The following is a 22,118-nucleotide window of genomic DNA, read 5'->3' as shown; positions in this document are numbered from 1 at the left end:
TGTCCCTGATTTCAAAGTTGTTGTTAATCGTCCAAATTGTTGCATGTGGGGAGGTCACTCTGCCTCCATTGTAAGGACTTAGAAGAGCCATGTTGTAGGAACTCCCAAATTGCTCTTCAGAGGTTGTTTTCCCTCCTGGTACTCTTACCTTGGATCGGCTTGGCGCTCATACCTCCGAGTCAGAAGGTCAAATCCAGCTCCAGAGACGTGAGCAGCAAATCGACATTGATGCACCAGTGAGAGAGTGCTACACTGTCAGCGGTGCCTTCTTTCGGGTGCCACATTAGGTCTGCCCCCCCCTGGGTGAATGTAGAAGATTCCGTGCCAGGATTCACAGAAGAATTGTAAGTGACCTTGCGAGCTGGTGCGATACTTACGTAAGAAATAGAAGCAGAAGCCTTGGGCCTGCTCGGCCAATCAGTACAATCATGGCTGATTATCTGTTTCAGCAGCACTTTCTCACCTGATCCCTATATTCCTTGATTCCGCTAGAGTCTGTCTATCTCAGCCGCGATTACTCTCAACAATTGGGCGCTCACAGCCTCCAGGGGTAGAGAATTCCAAAAAATTCTCATTTCAGTCCTAAATGGCCATCTCCTTATCCTGTCACAGTGCCCCGTGTCCGCAAGCTTCCTAGCCAAGGAAATAGCCTTGTAGCTATTCCTCAGTTGTGAGCTGAGACTCAGTGAACCACCACTGGAGGTGGCAGAATTGACCAAGGCCAACTGCACAACTGGTGCCCATATATATGTACAGACACAAGAACAAGAGCACAAGGAATAGGAGCAGGAGTAGACCACACGGCCCATTGAGTCTGCTCCACCACTCAACATGATCATGGCTGATCCGGGGCTTTAACCCCATTTTCCTGCCCGCTCCCCAAATCCCTTAATTCCCTGAGAGACCAAAAATCTGTCTTAAATGTATTCAACAATGGGGCATCCACAACCCTCTGGGGTAGAGAAGTCCAAAGATTCACAACCTTTTGAGTGAAATAATTTCTCCACATCTCAGCCCTAAATGATCGGACCCTTATCCTGAGACTGTGCCCCCACCTTGTTTTAGATTCCCCGACCAACGGAAACAATCTCTCAGCGCCCACCTTATCAAACCCCTTCAGAATCTTGTAAGTTTCAATGAGATCGCCTCTCATTCTTCTAAACTCCAGAAAACATAGGACCAGCTTCCCCAGCCTGTCATCACAGGACAACACCCTAATCCCGGGGACCAATTTCCACCAACTGGGAGCAGGAACTGTGTTGGAAGTCCCATGACATAGGATGGAACACCAATTTTGTATCCTCTCCATTGACGTTAATGGAGAGTAACTTCGGGTGAGCTGTAAAACCAGCCTTACTATTTCCCACTGTTACAGGCTAGGTTAAAATTGCCCCCTCTTATTCCACCTCAAATGTCCTCTCAGCTGCTATCATTTGACTAGACACACAGCGAGGACTGATTTTTTTTGTATTAGAAAATCAAGATGAAGGGATAAGACAGTAACAGCAACTTCTTTTTAATTCTTAGACAGGATGTGAGCGTCACTGGCTAAGCGAGGATTTGTTGCCCATGAGGCCTCACCGATGTCCTGTACAACTGAAGCACAATATTCTTACTTTTATGTTCAATTCCTCTCATAATAAAGCAAAGCATTCCACTAGCCTTCATGATTACATGCTGTCACTGCATACTAACTTTTTGTGACTCGTGCATGAAAACACCCAGATCTCTCTGAATTTTGGAATTCCACAGTTATTCTCCATTTAAGTAACTCCTCTGCTTTTTTATTCTTCCTGCCAAAGCGAACGACTTCACGTTTTCCCACATTATACTCCACCTGCCTGATTTTTGCCCACCCGCTCAACTTATCTATACCCGTCTGCAAACACCTTATGACATCTTCACAACCTACTTTCCTACCTATCTTTGCATCGTCTGAAAATTTAGCTACAGTGCCTTCACTCCCCTCATCTAAGTCATTGATGTGAATTGTGAAAAGGTGAGGCGCCAGCACAGACCCCTGCAGGATTTCACTAGTCACATCCTGCCAATCAGAAAAAAAGACCCATTTATCTATACTCTCTGTTTTGAGCCAGCTAGCCAATCATCAATTCAGGCTAATACCCCCTACACAATGAGCTTTCCTTTTCCTCTAATAAATTGGTTAAACATGATTTTCCTTTCACAAAACCGTGCTGACTCTTTCTGATTACTTTGTTTGTCTAAGTGCTCAGCTATAACCTCTTTAATGATTGACTCTAACGCCTTCCCCACAACCGACATCAAGCCAACTGGGCTATAGTTTCCTGTTTTCTGCCTCCCTCTCTTCAATAGATGAATTATATTTGCTACTTTCTAGTCTGATGGAACTTTTCCAGAATCTAGGGAATTTTGGAAAATTAACACCAATGTATCTGCTACCTCATTAGCCATGTCTTTTAAGACCCGAGGAGGAAGTCCACCAGGACCCGGAGACTTGCCAACCCGCAGCTCCATCAGTTTGCTCAGTACCACTTCCCTGGTGATCTCAATTTCACCAAGTTCCCCTCTTCCTTCCACCTCCTGATTTACAGCTATTACTGGAATGTTTTTTGCATTCTCTGTAGTGAAGGCAGAAGCAAAATACTTGTTCATGCCATCTGCCATTTCCTTTTTATCTACTATTAACTCCCATTTTCTCACTCTGTAGAAGGCCAATACTCATTTTACTTACTCTTTTCCAGTTTAAATACCTGTAGAAACTCTTGCTATCTGTTTTTTACATTTCTAGCTAGCTTCCTCTCATACTCCAATCATCCTCTGCCATCCTTTATATTCTGACCAATCGTCTGACCTGCCGCTCATCTTTGCGCAGTTATATGCTTTTTCCTTAAGTTTGATGCTTTCCTTAACTTCTTTAGTTAACCACGGATGGTGGGTCCTTCCTTTAGAACTTTTCTTTGTAGTAGGAATGTACTTATTCTGAGCATTCTAAACTATCCCCTTAAATGTTTGCTACTGTTTCTCTATTGATCTATCCTCTAGCCTAGTTTCCCAGTTCACTTCAGCTAGCTCAGCTTTCATACCCACATAGTTGCCCTTATTTAAGTTTAATATACTAGTCTTAGACCCTCTCTTCTCCCTTTCAAACTGGATGTAAATTTCAATCATATTGTGGTCATTGCTACCTAGGGGTGCCTTTACCCTGACGTCATTAATTAATCCTGTCACATTACACAATACCAAGTGCAATATAACCTGCTTTCTGCTTGGTTCCAGCAACGTTGCACTAAGAAACTATCTCGAAAGCATCCTCATGCACGCTATTACTGCCAATCTGGTTTTTCCAGTTTATATGTAGATTAAAGTCACCCATGATTATTGCTGTCCCTTTATCACAAAGACCCAATATTTCTTCTTGTATACATTGCCCTAAATTGTGGTTACTGTTAGGGGGCCTGTAGACCACTCCCACTAGTGACTTCTTTCCCTTACTACCCCTCATCTCCACCCAAACTGATTCTACATCCTGATCTCCTGAACCAAGGTCATCTCTAACTATTGCACAAATGCCATCCTTGATTAACAGTGCTACCCCTCCACCTTTACCTATCTTCCTATTCTTCTTGAAGGTCATATACTCCTCAATATTCAGGACCAATCCTTGTCATCCTGTAGCCATGTCTCCATAATGGCTACCAGATCATATTTATTTACTTCAATGTGCTCTATCAATTCATTTACTTTGTTATGAATGCAACACGCATTCAGACACAGAGCCTTTAGTTTTGTCTTTCTGTTATCTTTGAGATATCTAGTCTCGATTCTTGGTGCGCTCCTAGGCTTTTTTTCCTCTCTGTCCCTTCCTGCCATTCTCCGACCCTCATTTCTCATATTTCTGTTTTCCTCTCTTAGCTTGTCTCTACTCTTTGATATAGCACATCTTTCCACATTTGATTCCTTGTCCCCAACATTTAGTTTAATACCCTCTCTACTTCCCTAGTTATGCAGTTTGCAAGAACACTGGTCCCAGCACGTTTTTGATGTAAACCATCCCAATGGTACAGCTCCCACTTTCCCCAGGACTGTGCCAGTGCCCCACAAATCGGAACTCACTCCTCTTACGCTAGTCTTTGAGCCATGTGTCCGTCTCCCTAATTTTATGTAAACAATGTCAATTTGCATGTGGCTCAGGTAACAATCCAAGCTTATAACCTTTGAAGTCTTGCTTTTCAATTTAGTACCTAGCTCCCGTCTGGTTTGAATTTAAACAAAGCTTGGCAGTTAACTGTCTATCATCGATTAACTGGTGCATTCTGCATGACAATGCCTTTACCAATCAGAGTCCTGTTGCCAACCAATCAGCACTGTCTTCTCATGAAGTATAAATTGTTGTCCCCTTTCCATTTGGTATTCTTGTGAATCATCCTGATGAGTGCAAGACAAAAAGCTTTGACAACTTGTGTCTTTTCTCAGCAATACTTTTAAGAAAGTATTAAGAAACAAGATGCTTCACAGAGGCATTTAAAAACAAAATTTGATCCTGAGCCACATAAAGAGATATTAGGGCAGATGACTTAAAAGCTTGGTCAATGAGGTAGATATGAAGGAGTGTCTTAAAGGAGGAAAGCGAGGTAAAGAGACAGAGAGGTTCAGGGAGAGGTTCCAGTGCTTAGGACCTGTAATTAATTTAAAGGCATGCAGTTAATTAAATTAGAAATAATAGGAGAGAGGATGAAATGAACGAAGAAACAATAATTAGGTGGAGTTTACATCGTATAAAGACTGACAGTCCAGTGCAGTCCTGAGGGAGTGCTGCACTGTCAGAGGTGCTGTCTTTCAGATAAGACTTTAAACCACCCGCTTCTATTGGGTGGATATAAAACAAAAGCTCTGTTGGCATGATTTTAAAAAGAGCAGCGGGTTATTCTCGCTGGTGTCTCAGCCAACCTTCAATCAGTAGGTAAAACACATTGTGTGGTTACTGGGGGCGATAGTGGCATAGTGCTAATATCACTGAATAAGCAGGAGGCCCAGGTTAATGCTTTCAGGACATGGGTTCGAATCCCACCATGGCAGCTGGTGGAATTTAAATTCAATGAATAAACCTGGAATTGGAAATCTAGTCTCAGTAATAATGACCATGAAGCTATCATTGATATCACTTCAGAGAAGGAAATCTACCATCTTTACCCAGTCTGGCCTACTTATGACTCCAGATCCACAGCAGACTCTGAAATGGCCTAACAAGCCACTCAGTTCAAGGGCAATTAGGGATGGGGAACAAATGCTGGCCCTACCATCCCATGAAAGAATTTTTTTAAAATGACCCTCCTGTTGGTTGTGGGAGCTTGCTGTATGCAAACTATCTGCCGCGGTTTCCTATATTATGACGGTGACTGCTCTCCAATAGTATTTCACTGGCTGCGAAGAACATTGAAATGTTCTGTGGTGATGAAATGCAAGGTCCTTCCTCCATCTCAATTGGACAAGTTGCAGATGTAGTCCATCATCTCATGCTGCAACATACTGGAGTGTTGCTATTGAGAGATTAATTGGTTAGTACTAGTGACAAAACATTCATGGCTAACACTGTCAACAGAGAGACTAACGTTAAACCCATTCTTACAGTGTAAATAATTCTCTTTGTATGAAAGAATATATTGAACTATTGAATGCTGTTTGCATAGTTCTCCTGTCTCCATGTGTACATGTTGACTTATGTTGTGACTGATTGCTGTAAATATTTATTGATAATTCACTCTAAGATTTCTAAAGGTTAATCTGTGAGCAGTATGATGCTAAATAAACATAGTATTAAAAAATGCCTGTTACTTTAATTCTCCATCTATCTCCTCACCTAGCATCCCATTTCACTTCAGCTAGCTCAGCTTTCATGCCCACATAATTGCCCTTATTTAAGTTTAAAATACTAGTCTTAGACCCACTCTTCTCCCTTTCAAGCCGAAGGTAAAATTCAATCATACTGTGGTTACTGCTACGTAGGGGTGCCTTTACTCTGAAAACAATAGTGCCCACAAGCACACTGTCACACTGACCTCTCCCTGTCTTCGACCTCTTCAGGTGTCCCACTGAAGTTCAATGCAAACTTGAGGAACAGCAGCTTGATTTACAACCTTCTGGACTCAAAACTGAGTTCAACAATTTCAGGCCATAATCTCCGCCACCATTTATTTCCTTTCTCAATTTGGTTTTACTCTCGCTTTTCTCTTGTTTTTGGTTTTGGGTGGCAGCTGTTCACCATTGTGCCATTTACACCTCTTCTGGACACTTTTGTTTCTTTACTTGTCGCATTCCCACTCTGGCTTTGCACCACCAACTTCTTTGTAGGGTTGCCAACTGTGATTCCATCGATCCCTGGAGGAATTTCATCACATGACTTGCCCCTCCACCCCCCCGCCCATGCTCCAGCCATCAGTCGGTCAACACATCCATCCTTATGACGTACTGCCTTCTTACGCTAGTTGGAAAGCAAAAAGACTCATTACCCAATTGGATGATGTTTGACTGTCAGCCAAACAGCTCCCCCACCCACCACTTTAATATGTTTATACCTTATAAAGAGAAGTATTCAAAGAAAACATTTAAAATACAAATCTTTTTTAATGTCCCAATGATTTTCCTCCAAGGTTGCACACAACAGTGCCCTGGCAATTGGTCTTCAATTCTTGGAGTCTCCAGGCCAATTCTGGAGAGTGGGCAACCCGACTCCTTTGTCATTTAACCTCTCCTCTTTTCCAACCCATCACAGACCTTCCCTTTTGTTCTCTTACCTACCCTCCCGCCTTTCACCTGCTAAAAACCTATCACGTTTCTAGCTTTTCCCAGTTCTGATTAAAGGTCATTGCCCTGAAATATTACCTCTGCTCCTCTCTCCACAGATGCTGACTGACCTGCTGAGTATTTCCAGCATTTTCCCTGTTTTAATTTTGGATTTCCAGCAGCCGCAGTATTTTGCTTTTGCTGAAGAGATGCGCTTATGCTTGTGGGCACTATTGTTTGCAGCTCCAAAAATAGACCAGATGTTCCACGAGCTTTCATATCCACGTAGTTCCCGTCACGTGGTGAGTGAGCCATGATTGGTTCATTACGTCTGTCAGCTAAGGCTGCCAGTTCTGATTGGATGTATTCTTGGATGTTATGTCATATGACATCCAACCTCCCGCTGCCCAACTCCCAACTCTCTCGCCATTTGTTAACCCAACAAGCTCATCGTCATGGCAACCCATCTTCCCACACCAAATGCAAAGCAAACTGACTCTTCATGACTCAAATAGCCTTTTTCTTCCCCCTCAGCCATCAAACTACCACTTTAAAAAAATTTATATATAGAAAAATGTTCAAAGAAGGTCAAAAGAGAAACAATTCTTTGAATGCTCCTGAGATTATCCTCCTGGGTTGCTTGCAGCAGTGTCCTGGAGATTAACCCTTTGGTTGGAGGCGCAAGGAGGGTTAGTAACCCAAATGTCTCCTTGACTAAATCAGGAGCTTTTCAATTCATCCCCTTTGAGGCTTTGAGTCTACCAACTTTGCCGCAGTGCAGCGCCGAGGGAATAACATGGGGCAGGATTTTCCTGTCGGTGAGCGTGGGCGGGGCCCACCCGCTGACGCGTAAAATGATGCGTGATAACGTCGGGCGGAACTCCCGATGTCACCCCGCCCCATTTAAATGTTCAGGTAGGTGGGGGCACAGAAAAATCAGTTGCACGCCCGCTGACCTGTCAATGGCCAATTGAGGCCATTGACAGAGTCATTAAACTAATTAGTGGACCTGCCCGTCCAACCTTAAGGTTAACGGGTAGGCCAGGAACCCCAGCGGGAATTAGAAAAAGCACGAAATCTCATCCACAGGCGGGATGAGGTTTCATGTAGGTTTTTAAAAATTTAATTAAGGCTTTTAAAAAATTCTGGACATGGAGGGGACATGTCAGCGAATTTTTTTTCTCTATTTTTAATACTTTTGACAGTAGAGCTGATCTCCCTGACGGGGGGAAAAGTTCTGCCCAAAGATGTCCTACTGTGTTATTTGTTCAAGATATTAACAAGCTCCTTGTGGAGGAAGGCAGGAGGTTCCCTTGGTGCTCTGCTCAGTAGTCGCAACCTTTCCCAGTAACAAATTAATTAGCCGTTCATTTAGACCTTTAGTGATCGAGCTGTGTGCAAAATGCCTACATAACGGCGGAGAATTGCATTGAAAAGCCCTTTTGGCCCCACTGGCCAATGCTGGTATTCAGCCTTTTCCCATCCAACTACATCTCAATCTATCTTCATGTACTTTCTCCCTCATGTACTTATGTAATTCCCCCTTAAACACCATTTAGGTCAACTATTCCACATGGTGGCAAGTTCTTGAGTAAAGAAGAGTCTCCCGAATTCTTTATTGGGTTTATTAGTGACTACCTTATATTTATGGCTGCTGGTTTTGGCAAGCCAATGAGTGTAAGTGTCTTCTCTGATCTATGTGATCAAGCCCCTTCATAATTTTAAAGATCTCAGTTAATTCCTCTTCCAAACCAGCCCCAGATCGTTCTATCTTTCCTGATATGAGAACCTCTCAGTTCCGGCTATAATTCCTGTGAACCATTTTTGGACCTTCTTCAGTGCCTCAGCCTCCTTCCATAATCTGGAGACCAGAACTCCAGAGGGTAATCTGAGCTGAGGCTTCAAAGTGATTTATTGTTTGTGAGGGGCTTTGCAATTGTCCCTGAGGCGTGACAAAGTGTTAGCAAGGCGTATGTTATTTGCTTCTTCATGTCTCTCCATTGCAGCCTGGTGCCACAATCCTCCCTGCTGTTGAGTAACCAGGACAGTATCTGCTGCACACATCAACATAATTATTATTAAATGGAACCAACTCGAGGTTTTAGGCCAATTCCTGTCAATACTCTTTTCCCCTATCCACCCTGGGGAATGGAGTACAGCAGCCCATTTAGCAGTGCACCATGTCCCTGGAGAGGGAGCACGCGGTGTTTGCCGGCACCATCGAGGCCTTCCGTGCCTGGTGGGCGCCGCGGGGACTGGGGTGTTTTTGTTGACCCTTTTAATCACATTTTGGTTTAATGTTTGTAAGTTTCCTTTAAACTTTGTCCTTGGTTTTACAGCTGACCTGAATTAGGGGCTGTGCTTGATTTCTCCCTTGTTATTGTTAATTTATTTTGCTAATTTAGTTTATTGTTTTGACTCAAAAGAGTTACAAAGATCTCGTTTTCCTTGGTTTTACAGCTGACCTGACTTAGGGGCTGTGCTTGATTTCTCCCTTGTTTTTGTTAATTTAGTTTATTGTTTTGACTCAAAAGAGTTATTGTTAATTTAGTTAATTGTTTTGACTCTACAAGAGTTACATCTTAACAATCTTGTTGAGCTTGTTGTTGCTCAGTGTGTTGCTGGATGCAGAGGAGAGAGGAGGTGTTCCTACTGTCTGCTGAGGATTGACTAACACTGATTCAACTTTTGGATACTGCTGCTGCTGTTCCTGAGGGGCCAGAGAGGAGAGAGAGGAAGCGAGAAGAGAGAAGAAGATGAACTGATCCAATCCAATCCAATGAGGAAAGGTATTTTAAACACCAGGTCGAAGAATGATTTGACCCTACAATCTTGACTTTTAAGTCAATTCATTTCTTATTGATTAACGGGATGTGGGCTTCGCTGGCTGGGCCAGCATTTATTGCCCATCCCTAGTTGCTCTTGAGAAGGTGGTGGTGAGCTGCCTTCTTGAACTGCTGAGTCCATGTGGTGTAGGTACACCCACAGTGCTGTTAGGGAGGGAGATTGAGGATTTTGACCCAGTGACAGTGAAGGAACAGCGATATATTTCCAAGTCGGGATGGGGTGTGGCTTGGAGGGGAACTTCCAGGTGGTGGGGCTGAATCTTCCATGGAATGGAGGGGTGGTTGGTAGTCAGGGGCTGGGTGGGTGGGGGTGGGGGAGTCAAGAGATCAGAGGGGTGGAGGATAGTTGGGGGAACGGGGGGATAATCGAGGATGCGGGTGGGTAGTCGGGGGTCAGGAGGGGAGTTGGGGGTGTGGGAGGGTAGTCGGGGTAGGGTAGTTGGGTGGTGGGGTGTAGTCAGGGGTTGAGGCAGTAGCAGGGTGTGGTCAGGGTTGGGGGATGGGGAAGCAGTCAGGGATAGTTGGGGTGGTCGAGGAAGGTTTGGGGGGTGAGGTAGTCGGGGGTTCCAGTGGGGTGGGGGTGGTCAGGGGTGTAATGGTGGGGGTTTGGGGGTGGTTAGTATTATGGTTATCCAGGATTTAAAACCGGTTTAAATCCTTCTAACTTTTCCAGGGTAAATATCCTATCAAGTAAGTGGGAACCATCTGAAATCTCTGAGTTTAAATCAGAGTTTCAGAGGGTTCCAGACACAGGGTGATTGCCGAATGAAAGTTGATACTTCTCAGGCAGTCCCTGCGGAGCACTTGCGTTGGGACTTCTGAGCGGCCCCACTGCATCATCCAGATACCTCCATCTGGAGGATGGAAGACCTGAGCTGTGGCGTTCCCATGCGCCTGCTGCCCTTGTCCTGCTAGGTGGTAGAGGCCCCAGGTTTAGAAGGTGCTGTCGAAGGAGCATTGGTAAGTTGTTGCAGTGTGACCTGTATATACTCCACCACCCGACTACCCCTTAGCACACCAACCCCCCGACTACCACCCGCTCAGAAGTCCCAACGCAAGTACTCTGCGGGAATTGCCACTGTGTCTCGGTGGTGGAGGGAGTGAATGTCAAAGGTGGTGGATGGGGTGCCAGTCAAGCGGGTTGCTTCTGCCTGCATTGTGCCAAGCTGCGTGAGTATTGTTGGAGCTGCACTCATCCAGGCAAGTGAAGAGTATTCCATCACACTCCTGACTCAGGCCTTGTAGATGGTGGAGCACAGGAAAATTGGATGAGTTAAGGGTGAGGATTGAAACGTGGAATTGTGATATAGTAGCCATCACTGAGACGTGGTTGAGGGAGGGGCAGGATTGGCAGCTCAACATTCCGGGATATAGAATCTTCAGGCGAGACAGGGGAGGGGGTAAAAGCGGAGGAGGCATTGCATTATTAGTTAAGGAGCCAGTTACTGCAGTAAGGAGAGATGACATCTTGGAGGGGGCATCGAATAAAGCTTTGTGGGTAGAGTTTAGGAATAAAAGAGGGGCAGCCAAATTGTTAGGTGCTTATTATAGACCCACAGGTAGTCAGCGGGAAATTGAGGAGCATATATGTGCACAATTTGTGGAGGTGTGTAAAAACAATAACAATAGGGTAATTATATTAGGTGACTTCAACTTTCCCAACATTAATTGGGATAGACATAGTGTTAAGGGCTTGGATGGAGTGGATTTCTTGAAATGTGTACACGAGAACTTTTTAGGTCAATGCGTAGAGGGTCCAACAAGGGTCTGCGCAGTGCTGGACCTAATTCCGGGGAATGAATCCGGACAGGTGGCTGAGGTGGTGGTGGGGGAGCATTTTAGTGATAGCGACAGCAACATGGTACAGTTTAAGCTTGTTATGGACAAAGAAATAGACAAGTTGCAGAAAACTGTTTTGGATTGGGGGAGAGCGGATTTTAGTAAAATAAGGAAGGATCTGGCCAAGGTAGACTGGGAACAGCTACTTGTGGGGAAATCTAGAGAGGAACAGTGGGGGGTGTTCAAAAAGGAAATGGGGAGGGTACAGGCTCAACATGTTCCCTCTAGGGTGATAGGAAGGAGTAACAAGCCCAGAGAACCATGGATGACCAGAGATATTCAGGTTACGGGGAGAAGGAAAAGAGAGGCTTTTAGCAGGTACAAGGGAAGCAAATCAGCGGAGGCATTAGTGGAGTACAGACAGTGCAGGGTGGAGCTTAAGAAAGCAATTAGGAGAGCAAAGAGGGGATATGAGAAAGCTCTGGCTGGTAAAAGTAGGGAAAATCCCAAGATATTCTATAAGTATATCAATGGGAACAGGATAACCAGGGAAAGAGTAGGGCCCATTCGGGACCAAGGGGGCAATCTATGGGTGGAGCCAGAGGACATCGGTAGAGTGTTGAATGAATACTTCCCATCCATCTTCACCCAAGAGAATGAGGATGAAGGTATGGAACTCGGGAAGAGAGGGACTGCAAGGTTCTTGAGCAAATTGATATAGGGAGTAACAAGGTATTACAGGTGTTGGCAGGCTTAAAAGTGGACAAATTTCCAGGTCCGGATGATTTGTGTCCCAGACTGCTGAGGCAGGCGAGGGAGGAGATCGCAGGGGCTCTGACCCAAATTTTTAATTCCTCTATGGCCACGGGGGAGGTGCCAGAGAACTGGAGAACAGCTAATGTGGTTCCGCTATTTAAGAAGGGTTGTAGAGATAAGCCAGGAAACTACAGAACAGTGAGTCTCACGTCAGTGGTAGGGAAACTATTGTAGTAAATTCTGAAGGAGAGAATTTATCTCCACTTGTAGAGGCAAGGTTTGATCAGGGATAGTCAGCATGGCTTTGTCAGAGGGAGGTCATGCCTAACAAATTTGATTGAATTTTTTTGAGGAGGTGACCAGGTGTGTAGATGAGGGTAGTGTAGCCGATGTAGTTTACATGGATTTTAGCAAAGCCTTTGACAAGGTCCCACATGGGAGACTTACAAAGAAGGCAAATGCACATGGGATACAGGGTAATTTGATAAGGTGGATTCAAAATTGGCTTAGTTGTAGGAGGCAGAGGGTGATGACAGAAGGATGCTTTAGTGGCTGGAAGCCAGTATCCAGTGGCGTACCACAGGGATCTGTGCTGGGTCCCCTATTATTCATCATTTATATAAACAACATAGATGACTATGTGGGGGTAGGATTAGTAAGTTTGCGGATGACACAAAGATTGGCCGGGTGGTTAACAGTGAGGTTGAGTGTCTTGGGCTACAGGAAGATATAGACGGGATGGTCAAATAGGCAGATAAGTGACAGATGGAACTTAACACTGAAAAGTGTGAGGTGATACCCTTTGGAAGGAGTAATTTGACAAGGAAGTATTCAATGAATGGCATGACACTAGGAGGTTCTGACAAACAATGGGACCTTGGCATGTGTGTCCATAGATCTCTGAAGGCGGAGGGGCATGTTAGTGGGGTGGTGAAAAAGGCATATGGGACACTTGCCTTTATCAATTGAGGCATAGATTACAAAAGTAGGGAGGTCATGTGGAGTTGTATAGAACCTTGGTGAGAACACAGCTGGAGTACTGTGTGCAGTTCTGGTCGCCACATTATAGGAAGGATGTGATTGCACTGGAGGGGGTGCAGAGGAGATTCACCAGGATGTTGCCTGGGATGAAACATTTAACTTATGAAGAGAGGTTGGATAGACTTGGGTTGTTTTCGTTGGAGCAGAGAAGACTAAGGGGGGGCGACCTGATTGAGGTCTACAAGATTGAGGGGCATGGACAGGGTGGATAGGGAGCAGCTGTTCCCCTTAGTTGAAGGGACAGTCACAAAGGGGCACAAGTTCAAGGTGAGGGGCAGAAGGTTTAGGGGGGATGTGAGGAAAAACCTTTTTACCCAGAGGGTGGTGACAGTCTGGAATGCATTGCCTGGGAGGGTGGTGGAGGCGGGTTGCCTCACATCCTTTAAAAAGTACCTGGATGAGCACTTGGCATGTCATAACATTCAAGGCTATGGGTCAAGTGCTGGTAAATGGGATTCGGCAGGTAGGTCAGGTGTTTCTCACATGTCGGTGCAGACTCGATGGGCCGAAGGGCCTCTTCTGCACTGTGATTCTGTGATGCTGGAAATCTAAGTACAGTATATCCACTGGTTCCCCTTTATCCACAGCACACGTGACTCCTTCAAATAACTCCAATAAATTGGTTAAAGATGATTTCCCTTTCACAAAACCATGTTGACTCTGCCTGATTAACTTAAACGTTTCTAAGTGCCCTGCATAACATCTTTAATAATAGCTTCCAACATTTTCCCTATGACAGATGTTAGTCTAACTGGCCTAAAATTTCTTGCTTTCTGTCTCCCTCCCTTTTTGAATAAAGGAGTTACATTTGCTATTTTCCAATCTAATGGCACCTCCCCCAAATCTAGGGATTTTGGGAAAATTAAAACCAAAGCATCAACTGTCTCACTCGCCACTTCTTTCAAGATCTTCGGATGAAGTCCATCCAGACCTGGGGATTTGTCAGTCCGCAGCCCCAACAATTTACTCAATACCATTTTCCTGGTGATTGTAATTTTCCTGAGTTCCTCCCTCCCTTCCATTTCCTGATTTACAGCTATTTCTGGGATGTTACTTGTGTCCTCTATAGTGAAAAGGAAACAAAATACCTGTAATCCTCTAAAGAAGGATCATACGGATTCCAAACATTAACTCTGTTTCACTCTCAACGGATGCTGTCAGACCTGCTGAGTTTTTCCAGCATTTTCTATTTTTGTAAAGCAAAATGCCTGTTCAATTCATCCGCCGTCCCCCTACTTCCCATTATCAATTCCTCAGACACCCTTTCCATCGGAACAACGCTCACTTTGTGAAGTCTTTTCTTATTTAAATATCTATAGTGTAAGGAACATATATTTTTATTTCTGTTGGACTTTTATAAAGAACATATCTTTTTATTTCATGTTGGGCCAGAATTTTTGGGTCAGCGAGCAGGGGGCGGAGCCAGCTCGCCGACCATAAAATGATGCGTGGTGATGTCGGGGAGCATCCTGTCGTCACCACGTGTCATTTAGATTTTCAGTTCGGCGGAACTGTCAAAGGCCTATTAAGGCCATTTCAATATCAATTAAACCAATAACCTGAGCTGCCCGTCCAACCTTAAGGTTGGCGGGGGGCAGGCGATGAGCCCAAGCGGCCTTCGCATTTTTCATGGAACCTCATCCACGGGCGGGGTGAGGTTTCATGAAGTGTTTGTAAATTGAATAAAAATTTTTTATAAAAATTCATTGACATGTCCCAGCTCATGTGACACTGTCACATGAGGGGACATGTCTTAAATTTTTTTCTTCTCTTTATTTAAATTTTTCAAACTTAAACTATTCTCCCTGAGGCACCTGTGTGCCTCAGGGAGATTTCTGAGCTCTTTCGCGAGCATGCGCAGGGAGTGCACAGCGCTTCCAGGCACACGTCATGTAAAATGGGGGCATTGATCGGGTCCACGCCCGCCCCCGCCTGCCCCCACACAACCCCTTGGGCGGGGGGAAAATTCTCCCCTTGGATTGTGGATTAAGATTACAATGGCTGAAGTTTGAAAGACATGTCCATTGGAACAGGATGGGAGACATATGCAATGTTGCAGTCCTGGAACAGAGTGCGCCGTGAAAGACAGGATGGTGCCGGAAAGGAGGCCAAGAAAGATGCCTGAGAACAACGTTTTAATTGGCTCCTGACCAGGTGACCAGTTTTGTGTGAGGATAGCGCAACACAAGACCTTGAACCTCTTTCTCCTGTGTGGAAGATTCCAGTAATTCCACAATAATAGCTTGCTGGCTTTTTCTCCTCATATCTCTCTATAACCTGCTCTCTCTCTCTCTCTCTCTGAAAACCTCTGTCAAGAGGCAAAGGGGAAAATCATTGTAGAGGCATTGGGCGTAATTGTTCCAAATTTGCAGCAAGTGCGGTAGAGGGCGGGTGTAACAGCATGCTGCCTACCAGAGGCGATGGTGGGTTTTCACGTCGTATCATCCCAAACCTACCTCATATTTATGCACTCCCAGGAAACACGCCGTTTCCATGGTGAGTGGGCTCTTCATTCACTCACTCACCATCATCCCGCCGTTGCATCATGCCGGGCACCATGTTTAAATGCCAGCCGCAAGCACAGTGCTCATTGCTCCCAGCTCACCACTGCTGCCCGGGAGACACGGCCCTCAAAGGCAAGAAGGCTGCAGCCCCCTAGCTTAATGATGGGTCCCTCGAGTGACTACTGGATGCCGTGGAGGCCCGCTGGAATGTCCTGTGCCCCTGTCCTGGCCGCAGGATGGGCAGCAACGTGGCTAACCCAGCTTGGGAGGTGGTGGCAGCGGTGGCCAACGCCAATGCCTTTCAGGAGAGGACAGCCACCCAGTGCTGAAAGAGGATGAACGATCTCCTTCGTTCTGCCAGGGTAAGTCACTCTATTCATCCCTCTCAACTCACACACTCACAAACCCATCTCACATCCACAGGGTCCTCACTCACTGCCAGTGCAAGGGACATCACCATTCACTCTCTCACACTCACTATCATTGTCCTCATCCCGTCCATGGGACCACTCACCACCCACACAGGCCAGGCATATTTATCATCTGGCCCGGCAGGCGTCCTGTTTACACTCTCTCCATCTCTATCCATGCAGGACAAGCTGGCGCACAGCAAGAGCGAGAGGTCACAGACCGGTGGAGGAATGCCTGAAATCAAGGTCCTCACAGACTTTGAAAATAGAGCTATACAGCTGGCCGGCGATGACCGGGACCAGTCCTGTGCTGACAGTGAGGTCGGCGCTGCTCTACCAAGTGAGGATCCAGCAGTGCAACATCCATCAGACAACCATCCTGTGGGTAATGTGTCCTGTTTCACAGGCCACTGCCATGCACTAATTATCTCCCCTTGCTTTCACAGGCACATCTGGCAAACAGCCGACAGAGTCCACGATCTAGGGCCTACATTCAAGCCCCGAAGAAACCTCTGAAGAGGAATCTGGGGGCACCCTCCCTGAAGTCCCCGCACAGCGCTCACCCTCGCCCTCCACCAGCACCGAGACACAAGCCTCGGTGGGACCTAGCTTTAGAGTAGCCTCTGGACCACAGTCTGGTGAGCACATCACACTTTCTGATCCACAGCGGGTGGAGGCAGGGACTTCCCTGGTTTCCAGCACTTGGAGGACTGCTGGAGGCCAGAACTTTCCTGAGTCCGAGTCAGATGACGAGCCTCTGGACTCGGTCATGTCACAGTTGCTGGAGCTGCAAAGCCAAATTCAGGAACATCAGGAGGGGATGTCCGCTGCGCTCCTCAGATTGCAAGGCACGATGGAGGAGTCCAGCCACCTTCAGGCTGAGGTGATAGTGCCGGCATGCCAACGCACCGAGGTCAACAATGGTAGTATGGCGGCCGCCATGGGGACCTTGGTGTTGGTGAGGCTGCACCAGGAGCACTGTGTACAGTTTTAGTCCCCGTATTTAGAAAGGATATACTGGCATTGGAGGCAGTTCAAAAGAGATTCACTAGGCTGATTCCTGGGATGAAGGGGTTGACTTATCAAGAACAGCTAAACAGGTTAGGCCATTATTCATTAGAGTTTAGAAGAATGAGGGGTGATCTTACTGAAACGTACAAGATTCTGAGGGGGCTTGACAGGGCAGATGTTGAGAAGATGTTTCCACTAGTGGGGGAATCTCAAACTAGGGGACATAGTTACAGAATAAGGGAACACTCATTTAAAACAGAGGTGCAAAGGAATTTCTTCTCTAAGAGGGTAGTGAATGTCTGGAATTCTCTAACCGGGAGATTTGTGGAGGTTAGATCACTGAAACTATTTAAAGAGCAAGTAGATAGATTTTTGAAATATCAGTGAGTTGAGGGCTATGAGGAGCTGGAACAAAAGAGGAGTTGAGGCCTGGGGCAGATCAGCCATGATCTTATTGAATGGCGGGTCAGGCTTGAGGGGCCAAATTGCCTATTCCTGCTCCTATTTTTTTATGTTCTTATGTTCTTGTCTCTACTCTTTGTTTACCACATCTTCCCAAATTTGATCCCTTGCCCCCAGTATTCCATTTAAAACCCTCTCTACTTCCCTCGATATACCACTCGCAAGAATACCAGCCCCAGTATGGTTCAGGTGTAGACCATCCCACGGTACCATAAGACGTGGGAGCAGAAGTAGGCCGTTCGGCCCATCAAGTCTGCTCCGCCATTCAGTGAGTTTATGGCTGATCTGATAATCCTCAACTCCACTTTCCTGCCTTGTCCCCATAACCCTTGATTCCCTTACTGATTAAAAACCTGTCTATCTCAGCCTTGAATATACTTAACGACCCAGCCTCTACAGCCCTCTGCGGTAAAGAATTCCACAGATTCACTACCCTCTGAGAAAAGGAATTCCTCCTCATCCCTGTTTTAAATGGGCGACCACTTACTCTGAGATTACGCCCTCTGGTCCTAGACTCTCCCACAAGGGGAAACAACCTCTCAGCATTTACCCTGTCAAGGCCCCTAAGAATCTTATGTTTCAATAAGGCCACCTCTCATTCTTCTAAACTCCAATGAGTACAGGCCCAACCTACTCAACCTCTCCTCATAAGAAAATCCCTCCATACCTGGGATCAACCTCGTGAACCTTCTCTGGACTGCCTCCATTGCCAGTATATCTTTCCTTAGATAAGGGGACCAAAACTGTTCACAGTATTCTAGGTGTGGCCTAACTAGTGCCTTGTATAGTTTTAGCAAGACTTCTCTATTTTTATACTCCATTCCCTTTGAAATAAAGGCTAATAATTCCATTTGCCTTCCCTAATACCTGCTGAACTTGTATGCTAGCTTTTTGTGATTCATGCACGAGGACCCCCAAATCCCTCTGTGCTGCAGCTTTCTGCAGTCTTTCTACATTTAATATTCAGCTCCTCTATTCTTCCTGGCAAAGTGCATAAGCTCACATTTTCCCACATTATAATCCATCTGCCACTTTTCTTCCCATTCACTTAACCTGTCTATATCCCTCTGTAGACGCTTTGCGTCATCCTCGCCACTTGCCTTCCCACCTATTTTGGTGTCATCCGCAAACTTGGTGATGGTACATTCACTTCCCTCATCCAAGTCATTAATATATATTGTAAGCAATTGTGGCCCCAGCACTGATCCCTGCAGCACTACACTAGTTAGGTTGCTGTCCTGAAAATGCTCCTCTGCCAACCCAACTCCCTGTCTTCTATTAGCTAGCCAATCCTCTATCCATGCTAATGTACTACCTCCAATACCATGGGGTCTTATCTTATTAAGTAGCCTTATGTACAGTACCTTATCAAACACCTTTTGAAAATCCAAATATTTTACATCTACTGGTTCCCCTTTATCTATCCTGCTCATTACCTCCTCAAAGAATTCTAATAGATTTGTCAGGCATGATTTCCCCTTCTTGAAGCGATGCTGACTCTGCTTGTTTCGATTATGTATTTCTAAATGCTCTGCTATTACACCCTTTATAATAGACTCTAACGTTTTCCCAATGACAGATGCTAAGCTAACTGGCCTATAGTTTTCCTGTTTTTTGTCTCCCTCCCTTTATGAATAAGGGTGATACATTGGCAGTTTTGCAATCCTCTGGGACTTTTCCAGAGTCAAAGGATTCTTGGAAGATTACTACCAGTGCATCCACTATCTCTGTAGCTACTTCCTTTAATATCCTAGGATGCAACCCATAAGGTCCAGGGGACTTCTCAGCCTTTAGCCCCATTAGTTTCCCTAGTACTTTTTCTCCCGTGATAATTATTGTATTTATTTCCTCCCCCCACTTTGGCCCCTTGAGTATTTCGTATTTTTGGAATGCTATTAGTGTCTTCTACCGTGAAGACTGATGCAAATATTTATTCAATTCCTCTGCCATTTCCTGGTTCCCCATTATTATTTTCCCAGCCTCATTCTCTAAGAGGTCTATGTTCACTTTGGCCTCTCTCTTCCTTCTTATTTATTTTAAGAAGCTCTTACTGTGAGTTTTTATATTACTTGCTAGTTTACTCTCCAAGTTTGTTTCCCACTCCTATTGTTTTTTTGGTCATCTTTTGTTGGTTTTTAAAACTTTCCCAGTCCTCTGGTTTACCACTAATCTTTGCCACATTGTATGTTTTTTTTTTTTCAATTTGATACTATCCTTAACTTCCTTGGTTAACCATGGTTGGTTTATCCCCTTCCTACAATCCTTCTTCCTCACTGGGATATATCTTTGTTGTGAGTCATGAATTATTTTCTTAAACGTCATTCATCAACCATCTTTTCTGCTAAGCTCCTTTCCCAGCCCAATCCAGCCAACTCTGCCCTCATTCCTTTGTAATTACCCTTATTTAAGTTTAGAACAATTGTTTCCGACCCACGTTTCTCACTCTCAAACTGAATGCTAAATTCTACCATGTTATGGTCACTATTTCCTGGGGGATCTTTTACTTCCTCATTACACATTACCAGGTCCAAAATAGCCTGATCTTGGTTGGATTCACAACATGTTGTTCTAGGAAACTGTACCGAATACACTCTGAATTCTTGCTCGTGGCTACCTCTGCCAATTTGATTTCCCCCAATCTACATGAAGATTAAAGTCACCCATGATTAATGTCCTGCCTTTTTTACATGCCCCCATTATCTCCTGATTTATTCTCTGTCTTACAGTATAGCTACTGTAGGGGCCTATACGCTACTCCCACCAGTGTCTTCTTCCCCTTGTTATTTCTTACCTCCACCCATAAGAATTCTACATCTTCTGGTCCAAGATCATTTCTTGCTATCGTACTTATTCCATCTTGGTACAGATTCCATCTTGGTGGTATAGATCCCACTTACCCAATACTGGTGCCAGTGCCCCATGAACTAGAACCCACTTCTCCCACATCAGCCTTTGAGCCATGCGTTCATTTCTCAAATCTTATTTGTTCCATGTCAATTTGCAGGTGGCTCAGGTAATAATCCAGAAATTACCTTTGAGGTTCTGCTTCTTAATTTGGTGCCTAGCTCATCATACTGTCTATGCAGAGTCTCCTTCCTCATCTTGCCTATCTCATTGGTACCTACATGGACCACAACCATGGACCCTCCACTTCCCACTGCAACTTCCTCTCCAGCCTTGAGCAGATGTCCCGAAACCTGGCACTGGGCAGGCAACATAGCCGTCTAGACTCTTGCTCTTTGCTACAGAGAGCAGTGTCAATCCCTCTCACTATACTGTCCCATAATACCACTATATTCCTTTGTGCTCCCCCCACTTGAATGGCTTCCTGTACCATGGTGCCATCGTCAGTCAGCCCATCCATCTTGCAGCCCCCCACTCTCATCCAAACAAGCTGAGAAAACCTCAAATCTATTGGACAATTGCAGAGTTTCACACCCCTGCACTCTTGCCCTCTGGGCCCCTTACTTGCCTCAGCTACAGTCACACCCTCCTGTCCTTGATCACCTTCCAAATCAGAAGACCCTATCCTAACAGGCGTGATTGCCTCCTGGTACGAAGAGTCCAGGTAACTTTCCCCCCCTGCCTGATGTGTCGCAGTGTCTGCAGATCAGCCTCCAGCTCCATGCCTCTGAGTTAGATAGATTCCTGATTGACAAGGGAGTCAAAGGAGGCAGACAGGAAAGTGCAGTTGAGGCCGCAATCGAATCAGCCATGATCTTACTGAATGGCGGAGCAGGCTTGAGGTGTTGAGTGGCCTACATATGTTTCGAATTCGTATGCTCGTATGTACTCTAAATTGGCATAGCAAGCTACTTGTTTCAAGGGCAATTAGGGATGGGCAACAAATGCCGGGCTTGCCTGTGATGTCTACATGCCATGGAAGAATAAAAGAAAAAAAAAAAAAATCACAGAACATCCAGAACATTAACACAGAGGAACATTTAATGAAATCTGCACATTGTTTCATCACCATAAAAAAATCTCTAATATATACATCTATGCACATCGATTATGTCCCACCCAGTGTAAATAGCAAATACATAACTGCTCGAGGAATTTCCCAATAGTTAATATAATCACAACAACAGAATTGCGTAACAAGCCATGGTCCTCATCTCTCCTAATGTTCCTGTGGCGGCTCAGGAGTAATCAGGGCCATTATTCACATCACATAATACCATCATTAATACTATTAATCTATATCGCCTTTTTTTTTTTGCCAATTCTCTGTAAACTGTTTATAATGCAAACAACATTTCATAGAGTTAGTGTTTTCCCACAAGGATTAACTGTCCTAAAATCACACAGCACAGAAGGAGGCCATTCAGCCCATTGTGCCTGTGCCTAGCTCTTTGAAAAAACAATCCAATTAGTCCCACTTTCCACCCCCCACCCCACCCCTGCATGTTTCCCATAGCCCTCCAAATTTTTTTCTTTCCAAATGTCTCCAATTGTCCCTTTTGAAACTTCCTGCTGGATCACTCCTGGCTGGTATCTCACATTCTACCTTCCGTAAACTTGAGGTCGCCCAGAATTTTTGCTGC

Source organism: Cetorhinus maximus, chromosome 3 (assembly GCF_964194155.1).
Source record: "Cetorhinus maximus chromosome 3, sCetMax3.hap1.1, whole genome shotgun sequence".
Lineage (NCBI taxonomy): Eukaryota > Metazoa > Chordata > Chondrichthyes > Lamniformes > Cetorhinidae > Cetorhinus > Cetorhinus maximus.
The sequence above is the reverse complement of the archived record's forward strand: the minus strand, read 5'-3'. Positions refer to the sequence as shown.